The sequence below is a fragment of the Talpa occidentalis genome, unplaced genomic scaffold, assembly GCF_014898055.3.
Source record: "Talpa occidentalis isolate TD23 unplaced genomic scaffold, MPIMG_talOcc4v2.1 talOcc4.2, whole genome shotgun sequence".
Classification (NCBI taxonomy): Eukaryota; Metazoa; Chordata; class Mammalia; order Eulipotyphla; family Talpidae; genus Talpa; species Talpa occidentalis.
Genome location: NW_023602073.1, coordinates 66,423,522 through 66,436,268, shown reverse-complemented (window position 1 = coordinate 66,436,268; position 12,747 = coordinate 66,423,522). Strand labels below are relative to the sequence as shown.

Sequence of the window (12,747 nt, the reverse complement as noted above, 5' to 3'; positions counted from 1 at the left end):
TAGAGAGGAATTTTTTTTAATTTATTTATTCATTTATTCATACAAGCATTGGGTATATTCAGAAGCACAAGAGGGTGAGAGAATTCACCAGAGCCAGAACGGGGAACAGAACAGGCAGACTGACGAAATACATTGCTGAGGGGAGCAGCAGGCGCTGCAGGAGAGGTCTGCGCGCCATGTGGGACCCTCGCCGGTGGCTGAGGATCAAACTGGCACTGCAGAGGTTGCGGGCAGCTTCGCAGCCCAGCACTCAACCGCTGCGCCACCAGGGGAGACCCGTGAGGAATTTCTTAACCCCAATATCTTACTATTTCAAAGGAGACCCAAAGATATGAACTTCCTTGCCCAGATACTGCCACTGGCAGAGCCCAGAACAGATTCTGGTCTCAAGTGTGTCAAGATCCACTTAATCAAAGTCACCTCCTAATGTGAATGTTTACATGAATACTGGATAGCTCTCTTTTTAAACTTATTTCCAGTGTGAGGCTGTGATCATGTGAAATGCTTAAAGAATCTAAATCTGCTATTGTAACTTCAAGATAGGAACTGATAATAGTAAATTTTTTTTAACCTTCTGGGCAGTGTTTTATGTAGTTCTTCCATTATAAGCTAAGCACTCAATAAATGCTTAATGACTCTGATTTGTAATGATGTAATATCTAGTACCACACACATTTGTTTTATTGCTAATGTTCAACAATATCAAATAAAAGACAATTTTCAAAGAATCTCTAATTTCAGTTGTAAATTCCACTTTCTGCATAATTTTGGCATAATTGTTATTATTGAGAATGATATTTTTATTGTTATTATTGTTGTTATTGAGAATGTTATTATTGAGAATGTTATTTTTATTCCACAGAGTAGTGAAACTATCCACTATCTGTTTAAATTTCTGACATTTCACTTAGCATAATCGTCTCGTGGCCCCTTCATTTTGTCCCCAAAAGGCACTATTTCATCTTTTTAATAGTTGTGTTGTATTCCATTGTGTATATATTCCATAATTTCTATATCCAGTTTGTTGTTGATGGGCATGTATGTTGGCTCCATGACTTGGCAATTGTGGACAGTGCTGCTATGAACATAGGAGTATAAGTCCTTTCATATTAGTGTTTTCATATTCTTTGGGTAAATACATAACAGACATATTTCTAGATCATATGGGACTTCATTTCTTTTTAAAAGAGATTGCCACACTGTTTATATTCTATAGAGGCTGCACCAACTTGAATTGTCACCAAGAGTGGATGAGAGTTCCTGTTTCTCTATATCCTCACTAATATTTGCACCTCCATTCTTTTTGATATTGGTCATTATCACAGTGGTGAGGTGATATCTCATTGTGGTTTTGAATTGCATTTCCCTTATAATAAATGATGTTGAACAATTTTTCATGTGCTTACAGGCCATCTGAATGTCTTTTAGAAAAGTGTATTTAGGTGTTTTGCCCATTTTTTAAAAATTGGGTTGTCTTTGTTTTTGTTGTGTATTTTATATATTTTGGAAATTAGCCCCCTGATAAATGTGTGATATGCAAATATCTTTTCCTATTGTGTAGGTTGCCATTTTGTTTTTGTGATGGTTTCTTTTGAGGTACAAAAGAAATGTGGAAGTTATATCCTCAAATACATCTTTATGGTTGAAATCCTTTAGTTTATCCCTTATATTTTAAGTATTTTATAAGTTTCAGTTATTACACTCAAATTTTAATTCACTTTAAATTAATTTTTGTGTATGGATTTAAATATACATATCCCTTCCTTCCTCCTTCCCTCCCTCCCAGCCTCCCTTACTCTCTCTTTTTTTTTTACGCTATCCATGTTTCTCAGCTGAATTTGTTAGAGCTTTCCTTTTTCCATTGCATGATCATAGCTCTTTGTTCAAATGCTAACTGTCCATATTTGTATGGGTTTATCTCTGGGCATTCTGTTCTAGTCTATTGTTCTGTGTTTCTGTTTTTGTTCTAATCCCATATTGTTTTGATTACTGTTGCTCTATAGTATAATTTGAAGTCAGAAAGTGTGACTTATTTCTTCTTTTTTTTTTTTTCTTCTTTTTCCATTTTTCTTCTTTTTTCCTCAAGTTTGCTTTAGCTCTTTGGTACCTTTTGTAGTTCCATGCAATTTTATGATTGCTTGAGTTCCTTGAAAAATGTTACTGGGATTTTGATAAGTATTACACTGAAATTCTAAATTGCTTTAGGTAATATGACCATTTTGACAATGTTAATTATTTCAATCCATGAGCTTGGGATGTTTTTCCATTTCTTTGTCTTCTGTCATTTCCTTCAATAGAGTATTATACTTTTCAGTGTACAGGTCCTTCACCAACTTTGTTAAATTTACTCACAAGGAAAAAGGAACTCTTCTACACTGCTGGTGGGAATGCAAACTGATCCAAACACTATGGAAAGCTGTGTGGAGGTTCCTCAAACTACTAAAAATGGAGTTACCATGTGACCCAGCATTTCCATTCCTAGAAATCTACCCAAGGGACACAAAAACATTAATTCAGAAGTATCCCTGGCACCCCTATGTTTATTGCAGCACTATTTATAATAGTTAAGATGTGGAAACAACCCAAATGCCTAAAAATAGATGACTGGATCAAGAAGATGAGGTATATATACACGATGGAATATTATTCAGCAATCTAAAAAAGGTAGACTCATGCCATTCGCAGCAACATGGATGGAGCTACAAGGGATTATGCTCAGTGAAATAAGTCTAAAGGAAAAAGAAAAATATCAGATGGTTTCACTTACAGGACGATTTTAGGGGAACCAAATAAGGGATCAGGGGAAAAATAATAATGAAAAAAAAAATGACCAGGCAACTATAAATCAGAGACATTCTGCAGGGGATGGGAGGGAGAGGGATCAAAATAGGGGAGGGTAGAGCACAAGGGACTGTGGTGATGAATTGGTAGTGGGAATTCTACTGATACTACACCTGAGGGGAGAAAGCAAACATTGAACAAATATGAACAGTGATGTAAAAAATATATAAATAAATAAATTATATTAAAAAATAAAGTGAAGATATATATAAAAAGTTTACTCACAAATATTTTATTATTTTTGATGTGATTGTAATTGATTTTTTTTTCTCTTTTGATACTTTGCATATAGAAGTGTAACTGATTTTTGTGTGTTAAGTTTGTATCTTGTCAATTTATAGTATTCATTTATTATTTCTAATATTTTGGTAGGGTCTTTTTAGTAATCTATGTATATGATCATGTCATTTGCAAATAGTGATAGCTTCATTTCTTTTCTAATTTATGTTCTTTTTGTCTTTTTCTTGCCTATTGCTGTGGCTAAGACTTTGAATACTATGTTGAACAGTAGTAGTAGTGGCAGTGGATATACCTATATTTTTCCTGATCTTAGCAAAAATGCTTGCAGCTTTTTACCATTTATGATGTTGGCTGTGGGTTTGTCATATATGACTTTTATTATGTTTAGGTACATTCTGTTTATTACCATTTTATTGAGAGAGTTTATTACAAATGGTTGTCCAATCTTGTCAAATGATTTTTCACTGATTTTTTTCATTTGCATTGAAATGATGGTGTTATTTTTATATTCCTTTTTATTGGTCTTGTAAATGACATCGATTAATTTGCATATGTTGAAACATCCTTGATCCCTGAGATGAAACCTACTTGCTTATTTTGGCTGATTCTCTTAATATGTTGCTGTCCAAGACTTTTGTTTTTTAGTGAGACTGTTTTATTACTCTTTCAATTTCTGTGCTTGTGATTGGACTGTTCAAGCAATTTCCTTTGTCCTAAATCATTAGAAGGTTATATGTCTAAAATTTGCTCATTCTTCTAGATTTTCCAGTTTGCAAAGAGACATTCATAATAGGTTCCTAAGGTCCTTTGTATTTCTGTGGCATCTGTTAGTCGTTTTGAGTCTATTTATTTGCGTTTTCTTTTGCCTTTCTTAGTAAGCCTAGCTGAAGGTTTGTTGATTTTGTTTGTTTATTTTTTTTTTCAAAGCAGCAGTTCTTGGTTTCTTTGATATTTTGGACTATATTTTTGTTTTTATTTCTTTTACTTTTGCTGTTATTTTTATTTACTTCCTTCAGATTTTCAGATTTGTTCTTCTTTTACTAGTTCCTTCAGTTTATAATTACGTTACTTGTTCTTAATATTTCTTTTTTATGTGGGCCTGTAATGCTATGACATACGTGGATCTTGTAGACTCATAGTGGATCTTGTAGCTTTGCTCTTAAATATTGGTAGTCTTCAGATACTTCTTAATTTCTTATTTGTTTTCTTTATTGACCCAAGAGTTGTTCAAAGCATTTTATTTAGTCTCCACATGTTTTTGTTTACTGCTGTATTATTTTTGTGTTTATTTCTAGCTTTATAACATTATGATCTGAGAAGACGCTGGATATAATTTCAACTTTGATAAATTTTCTGACACGTGTTTTATGTCCCACCATATGACCTGTTCTTGAGAATGTTCCATGTGCTCTTGTGAAGTATGTGTGTTCCTTTCCTTGGAGATGGAAAGCTCTGTAAATACCTATTAAGTCCCTGTATTCCAACACTTCTTTTAAAGCCTTTATTTTCTTCTTAACTTTCTGTCTAGATGAGCTATCCCTTCGTGTCAGCAGTGTTTTGAAATCTCCAAAAATAATTGTATTTTTGTCATTATGTAGTTTTAGGTCTGTTAATATTTGCTTTATATAACTAGATCCCCTGTGTTAGGTGCATAAATATTAATGACAGTTTTATCTTCTTGATGAATTTTCACCTTGATCATCATGTAACGTCATCTTTGTCTCTGATTCCCTTTTTTGATTGAGACTCTAAGTTTATTAGATATGAGAAAAGCAATTCTTGCTTTTCTTTCTGAGTTATTGGCTTGAAATATTTTGCTCCAATCTTTGTTTTTGTCTTTTGGTTTTATTTATTTATTTATTTATTAAAGATTTATTTATTTATACAAGAACCATGGTACAGGCCAAATGCGTGGGAGGGTGAGAGGATTCACCAGAGACAGAGCGGGGAACAGAACAGGCAGACTGACAATATACACTGTTGAGGGGAGCAGCTGGTGAGACAGGAGAGGTCTACTGTGCCATGTTGGATTCTCGCCAGCCAGCCAGGATGGAACTCGTGCTGCATAGGCTGCAGACAGCTTCATAGTGCTGCGTTCAACCACCTGCGCCACCAGGGGAGGCCCTGTCTTTTAGTTTTAAATATGCTTTTTGTAAACAAAGCATCATGAGTAAAACTTTTTAACCCATTTTTTCATTCTGTGCCTTTTAATTGGGAGTACAGGCCATTCATATTTAAGATGATTAGTGATATATTGTGCTTATTTACTGTTATTCTGTTTTTTGACTCTCTTGTTTTTCTATTCTTTTTTTTTTCATTTGTTTCTGTCTTTTATTCCTTAGGATGACTTTTCTAGTGATTCTCTCAGTTTCTTCATTTCTTCCTCTGTGTCCTCTATTCTAAATTTCCTGTTAGTGGTTACCATGGGTGTTATACCGAACTTACTATGTCTAAAAAAGTCCCTTTTTTCTATGATGTTAACTCTGATAGTTTATCTATAGTTTCTGTTCTTTTCTTTACACCATTTAGTGTTTTGCTGTTAATTCATAATATTCTTATTCATGCTTCTGATTTTGTATTTCCTATTTTCACTTCGCTCTGGGTTTTGCTTTTCATTTTTTATTTTCTTCTGGAAAAACACCTTTCATCATTTTTTGCAAGGTAGGTCTACTGTTAATAAATTTCATTAGCTTTTGTTTGCCTGGGAAGGCTTCTTTTCACTTTCACATTTGAATGATAATTTTGTAGGATACAGTATTCTTGGCTGGCAGTTCTTTTCTTTTAGGATTTGAACATTTTATTCCACTCTCTTTTTGCTTGGAGGGTAACTGTGCGATTTGCCAGGAAAGCCTAATTTGGATGCCTTTGTATTTTACTTTCTTTACTATGGCTTCCTGTATTTTTTTTCTTTATCTTTGAGTTTTGATAATTTAGCAATGATTTATTTATTTATTGCATAAGTCTTTTACATTTAGAATTTGGGTGTTCTGTCTGTTTCCTGGATAGTTGTGCGTATTTCATTCCTTCAGTTTGGAAAATTCTCAGCTATTATTTCTTTCAGTAAGGTCTCTGCTCCCTTCTCTCTCTCTCCACTTTCTGGAATACCCATTATCTTTATGTTTCCTCTTCTAATTGAGTCTGATACTTCTTGTAGAGTTTCCTTATTTTTCCTAAGTCTTGTTTCTCTTTTTCCAGTTGGGTGGTTTGTACATTTGAGTCTTCTATTTCTGAAATTCTTTCTTCTGCCAATTTAATCTATTTAAAGTGCTTTCCATATTTGTCTTCATTTCATTCCGAGTCTCTTTTAGTGTTTCTTTAATATTTCCAATCTCTGTAGTGAAGTATTCTTTTTATTCTCGGTTCTCCTTTGTATGATCTTGTACCTGCCTGCCTGTCTTTGACTGACCTAGTACCTCATTTAGCATTTTGTAAATATATTTTTTAAAGTATTTGTCTCACAGGTCTTTTAGTTCCATATCATTTATTTATGTCCTACAACTTGCTTTTCCATCTTTTCAGATGTCCCTTGCATCTTAGGTACGTGTATTGTCCTCTTTACTTTTTTTTTTTTTGGTTGGCACACTGCAAAGAGTAGTTTTATTTATTTCCTTGGTGAGAGGCAGGGGCAGGAAGGGAGACTAGGGTTTAAATACTCAGTCTCAGACTTGTTGAGGGAAACTGGGGCTTAAGTACTCAGTCTCAAACTTGTTGATGAGTAGGTGTGGTTCCAGGCTAGTAGCTTACCTCTGCCTCTTCCTTTTACACAGCAAGTACCATTCAATGCTTCAGTTTTATAATTTGCCACCCTGCCTGCTTGGTGCTCTTTTCTCTTGTGGGTTGTGTCCCACCAATGTTATATGTCCTGGTGAGGCAGTTATGTGTGGTTGAATGGGCTCAAGCTCCAGGACTCAGGTGGCCATGGCAGGCAGTGGCATCCAAGTGGGTAGGTTCCATCTCTCTGTTGCATTGGACCCACTTGTTCATGCATGTTGTATGTGTGTTCACTAGAACCATTAACATAATAATGATAAACTTTAATGTTCCTATATGATATTGTCCACATTTGGGTCATCTTTGATCCTGAATTTGTTGACCAGTTTGTCTTTTTATGACTATATTTTAATTGCTTTTACTGTTTTGTAATTTTGATTGAATGCTTTATATTGCTTGTAGAGGAACAGCATGTATTGTTCTAAATAGTACTTTCTCCTGGAAATGGACACCTCTCATATTTATTAAGCATGTGTGGTTGAGTTAACCAGTAGTTTAGCAAGGTGTGGATTGATTGTTGCTCCAGTCATCTTTTACTCATCAGACTTCAGTTTCTTCCAGTGGGGCTGATGTTACCTTGTGCTTATTTTGAGGTCTGAGGTATTGATGGGTTTTTCTATTTTTCTGGTCCTGCAGGATAACTTCCAGTAGTTCTTGTATGCCTACACCACAGAGAAGGTAGTCTCTCTATCTTTTTTGCTTTCTCATAGCAGTAAACTGCTGTGTCATATTAACCAAATATAAGGCTTGTGGGAACAAGCCAGAAGTTTATCCCTTCTTGTTCAACCTTAACCTTAGGTTGGGCTTGTACACATAGATTGAGGGAGTATCCATCTCTGTGTACAGCTTCACCCTCATGGGCAGTCAAATTTTGCCTTACGTCTGTGGAATTTTAGACTTAAGCAGATTTTTGCTAAAGTCTGAACCCAAGAGGTTTCCTACTCCTGTCTAGTAGCTCGGGTTTTATTTAGTATGAAGCAAAACCTCTAGGGAAGTGGATGGGGTTTAAGTGTGTGTAAGTGAAGCACAGGCTCACCATTTAAAATTTGTTAAAATTTTACCATTTTCTTCTTAACCATTTTTACAGAGGCCATCTCTCCATTGTTCCGTAAAAGATGACACAGAGTACGTCCATTCTCTCTGACGAGGCTTCTGTTACTCTCTGGAATTTGTTTACATGATGCCTTGTAACCTCAACTCTCGGATGGGCTCAAGGAAAGTTATGATTATGTAGATTATCTGGAGTTTTCTCATTGTTAAGGTTGGAACAATATTCTCGAGGCTTTCTGCATCCTAAAGCAATAATCTGTTCGTGACAAGCTGCTTTAGGGCACACTCCTTAAACTGTCTGGCACACATGATCCTCTCCTTTGATAATTAGTGAACTTTTGTGAAAAGTTTGAGAAGTTCTGAATCTTAGGCCAAACATGTAACAAACCCTCTTACACACTGATGTATCAATGAGATAGGAACTTACAGGTTGGCTTATTACTTTCAAATGCCTGCCTTTTCGCTCTCTATAAAAAGGCAGCTGGAAAATGTCAATACAGTTGATTCTTGTTATTGGTAATAGTAAAATTCTGTAAAGAAACATTGAACCACTGCTCCTTTGGGAAATAAGTGCACCACACAAACACCTTTCCTATGGACTATAGTCTTAAATCCTAAAAACATGTCATCTTAGTAGATTCTATTTTCTTTATTTTACAAAATGGAAAATGAAATTCAGGATGTTAACAAAACCTGAGGCTTCCCCACTAACAGGTACCCGAGTTGACATTCAAGACTCATCTAGCCAGCCTTAGAGCAGGGCCTTCTTGTGCACATAGCTGTGCCCCTGTAGTCTCAATCCTCTGGTCACCTTCTGTGTAAGAGCTGAAAGGGGAATGCTGAGTGTCTGTCACCATGTTAGACCTCCACTAGGAATAGTATCTGGCAACTTTGCTGCTCTGCACACATTCATAGAAAATCCTGAAAATAGGGCCTCCCTGGTGGCACAGTGGTTGATCGCTGGGTTACGAAGCTGCCCGCAGTCTCTGCAGTGCCGGTTTGCTCCCTGGCTGCTCCCCGGCCACCGGAGGAGGGTCCCACATGGCGCACAGACCTCTCCTGCCACCCGCTGCTCCCCTCAGCAGTGTACTTCGGTCCTTCTGCCTGCTCTGCTCCCTGCTCTGGCTCTGGTGAATTCTCTCACCCTCCTGTGCTTCTGACTGTACCCAGTGCTTGTATAAATAAATAAATAAATCTTAAAAAAAAAAATCCTGAAAATACTGCAAGTGATTGTGGGTTTTAAAATAAATTTTAGTGAGTAGATGAATTTGCAAATACAGAATCCATGAATAATGAGGATCAACTGTACTTACTTTTCCAATCTCCCTAATAGTTAGAGGAGGGTGTGTAACTGAATTCTGACTAATGAGAGGTAAGTAAAAATCTGCTGGGGACTTTTGATTTTCTTGATAAATGTGGCGAAGTGACCAGTGTTGCATCACCCCTTTCTTTTATTGAAATGTTGATATAAGTTGGAAAGCAAAGCAATAGTTTGACAGCTAAATAAGTATGAGGGTGAAAAGCAGAACTATAAGGAAAGATCATCTCTCTTCGTTCATGTGCCTGATAAATAACTAAGCCCATTTTAACCATTACCTACTTGATGTGTTTTTAAGTCAGAAAATAAGTCAGGCTTATTATGCAGTCCTTTGCATAATAAGCCACTGTTGGTTAAGCTTTTTATTACTTGGATCATAGTGCACTTTTAATCAACACAGTCAGTAACTCAGTTTTTCTGTAGTTTTTTTTTTTTTATGAAACATGGGAATATAACATAATTATTGGTGGTTGGTTACACCTGTCCCTTTTTGTATGTAATATTTGTATACTATGTTAGATAAAATTTTAACTGGCTCCATTCATGGCCATATTTAGGTAACACAAGCTAAGTGTAGATTCCTAGTGCATCTTTTGATAATCACAGACAACAGAGCAATTAACAGTGAAATTAATTGTGCCAACCAGTTTTGACTTTGGTGACATTAATACTTTGAATCATTAGTAGTACTCTTTCCACTCATGTCTGGATTCATCTAGAAAGATGACAAATATAGAAGTTAGTGCTCAAGAGTTCTATATTGATCACTGTTTTAGATAATTGAATTTCCTCCATTCCTCTCCCAATTTACATCTTTTCTTTTTTGGGGGGTACAGTCAGAAGTGCGGGAGGGTGAGAGAATTCACCAGAGCCAGAGCAGGGAGAAGAACAGGCAGAAGGACCGAAATACACTGCTAAGGGGAGCAGCAGGCAGCAGGAGAGGTCTGCGCCTCTCCTGGACCCTTGCCCGGCAGCCGGGGATCGAACTCGCGTTGCAGAGGTTGCAGGCAGCTTCGTGGCCCAGCGCTCAACTGCTGCGCCACCGGGGACGCCCCCAATTTACATCTTTTCTATAACTATATAGGTCATCAAAAGAGGTTGAAAAATCAGTTGTTCCTATACCTTACTTTAAGGTAGCTATCAAGAGCAGAAAGTAATTGTCAGTTCATAACCTAAAGATTTCCCAGGATGAAGACAAACATTGAAACACAATCTAATCTTTGACTTCCAAGGTGGTCAAGTAATTTTATTAACTGATACCTCTTTTGTACACAATCATTTTCCCTTAAGTGAACTTCATTATAGGCAGCTCACTATTCTCGTAAAATTCATTCCTATATCACTTATCACTATGAAAATGTCTCCTAATTCTCTGAGAATGTACATCAAGGGACTTCGGTTATGTTCCTAGATATATCCCTTGAACTATCAGGACAAGTCTTGGGATGAATTGGGAACACTTTAAGGTTGGGAACCATGTCTTACTTATTTTTTGTTTTCAGCCTCTGGCACAGGACCTTACAAAATTTAGTTTCATATCCACTTGTTGGGTTGAGTTATCTTTAATTTGGATATAAGGTTGTGGTTTGTTTAAAATAAGTCTCATTAATTTGTAGTCAATTCACATAATATGTAGTTATTTTGGTAAATTATGTGATCTTTTATGAATCTTTGGAACAAAGATCCTACCTATTTTCTGTCAGGCTGGAAAAAATTAAAAATATCCATACCTTTTAAAAGCAAATTATCATATTATCGTGTCAGTTTCATTTTTTAAAAGATATCCTGAAGATTTAAACACATCCTTGTGTATTTTCATAGGATATTATGGTTGTTATTTAATCTTTGTACAGTACTTGCTGTGTTGAAGGGACCACCTGAGGTCCAAAAGAAACAAAAGACATAATTCTTCCCAGTTTTACAATATTGTTGACTGATAAAGACATTTGATTTAAACTAGACAAAAGCTAGTGCTTAAACTAAGTAGTATAAAATAAGGGTCTACTTGGGTAATACTCCAAGTGTAGTAGCATAGTTGGTCTGCGTTTATTAGATGAATATTGATTTTAAGTTGTGATCAAGGTGCCGAGACAGGTTTTGTGTGTGTTTAGAGTTAGAGGCTTTGGGATAGAGAGGGAGGTGTAAAGGTAAGCCAGACATAAGTCATGCCTTCAGGGAGCTATGACAAGTATAGTGTTTGTTAGCAGGATGGTGCTTTCTCATGTGGTTTTTTAATGCAGTTTGTGAGGAGCCCACCCGCAGTTTGTTGTAAGGAAGGGAGAATATGATAGAAGTTCAGACAATGAATAATTTCTCTGTTGTCTGTATTCTTAGAGTCTTCTGTTCTAAAAAAGGAGTGCTCTGCATGGAAATCAGGTCTCCTGAGGTGGGAGGTGTCAATCCAAAACTTATAAAATGACTATGAGCTAGTGTTCCTTCTGTGGCCCAAGAGCAACTTTCATCGCCAGGTCTAGGCCAGGTAATGCTTCCTTTGGACATCATAATTTATCATTTAAAACATTACCCTATTTCAGAAGCAGGAAAATTTGTGGACTGGTTAAAGGATTTTATAGAAAAAACACAGTTCCATGACCTAGAATAGCACTTTTGAGTACCTAGGTTTCTAGATCTAGAATTTTATCTCCTACAAATTTTACTTCTTTTGCTTTTATCAGTAATTTTGCTGTGATCATTAATTTTTCCCTTTGTGTTAACTTTAATTTCTTATTCTACTTTCCTCATTTAAATGCACAAATATAACAGATTTTTTTTTGTTTCAATTCAGTATTCATTTCAGGCAGTTAGGAAACTCACCATAATTCACTTACATATAAAAAATGTTTTTACCAGCTAAAACAATATTTTTAGTTTCAGATTTTGCTATGCTTGCAGAATGTATGTGTGTTGTGTTCATTCATTTTTATGGAAAATCTTTACATCTCTAGACTGTAGACATAGTACTTATATTTTTGGTCATCTAATTTTAGACTAATTTTCAAGAAAACATTTGGTCATACACTTAAAATGTTTTCTCTTGTACTCCAAAGCTCTGCTGTTGTGCTACTCCTCTGAATACTTCCTTAGAGCTATCTTTTTGTAAAATCCCTTTCAACATTCCAGAAAGTTTTAACTGCCTTAATCTTGGTTTTAACCATTTGGAAAGTATATGCTATGCTTTATAAAAGCTCTTGTGCTATCTATATTAGAATAGATATTTTGATTTTCTGTTTTATTTCTCTGATGTCTATAACCTTAATTATCATTTGGACCCAAATTTCTTTAGTTATTTTATAACCTAGAACTAATTATGAGAATGTGGATCATATTGTTCTTATTTATGTGTGTGGATTGTTTTTTAAACTTGTTGCTTCTGGTTCCTAATTTCAAGAAGAAAGTTAAGACTAACAATTGTTTTGTGAAAAATTCCTAAAATTATTGAACTGAAGTGTAATACATTAATATTGCTTGAATATTATATACATTCCAGTTCTGAGACAAACTAAAATAATTCAAGAGCAAGACAAACC

General features: G+C 35.6%; 1 protein-coding gene and 1 long non-coding RNA gene across 9 annotated transcripts in view; both read left to right on the top strand.

The window, feature by feature from the left end:
• The window catches only part of LOC119252528 (uncharacterized), a 111,652-nt gene extending 102,742 nt beyond the window's left edge, over positions 1 to 8,910 (top strand). For all 7 annotated transcript variants that reach the window (XR_008553234.1, XR_008553238.1, XR_008553239.1 and 4 more), the window contains one exon: positions 7,940 to 8,910. This is a non-coding gene — a long non-coding RNA (uncharacterized LOC119252528). The remainder of the gene's footprint in view (positions 1 to 7,939) is intronic.
• The window catches only part of SUPT3H (SPT3 homolog, SAGA and STAGA complex component), a 426,450-nt gene that overhangs the window by 149,036 nt on the left and 264,667 nt on the right, over positions 1 to 12,747 (top strand). The window lies entirely within an intron of this gene.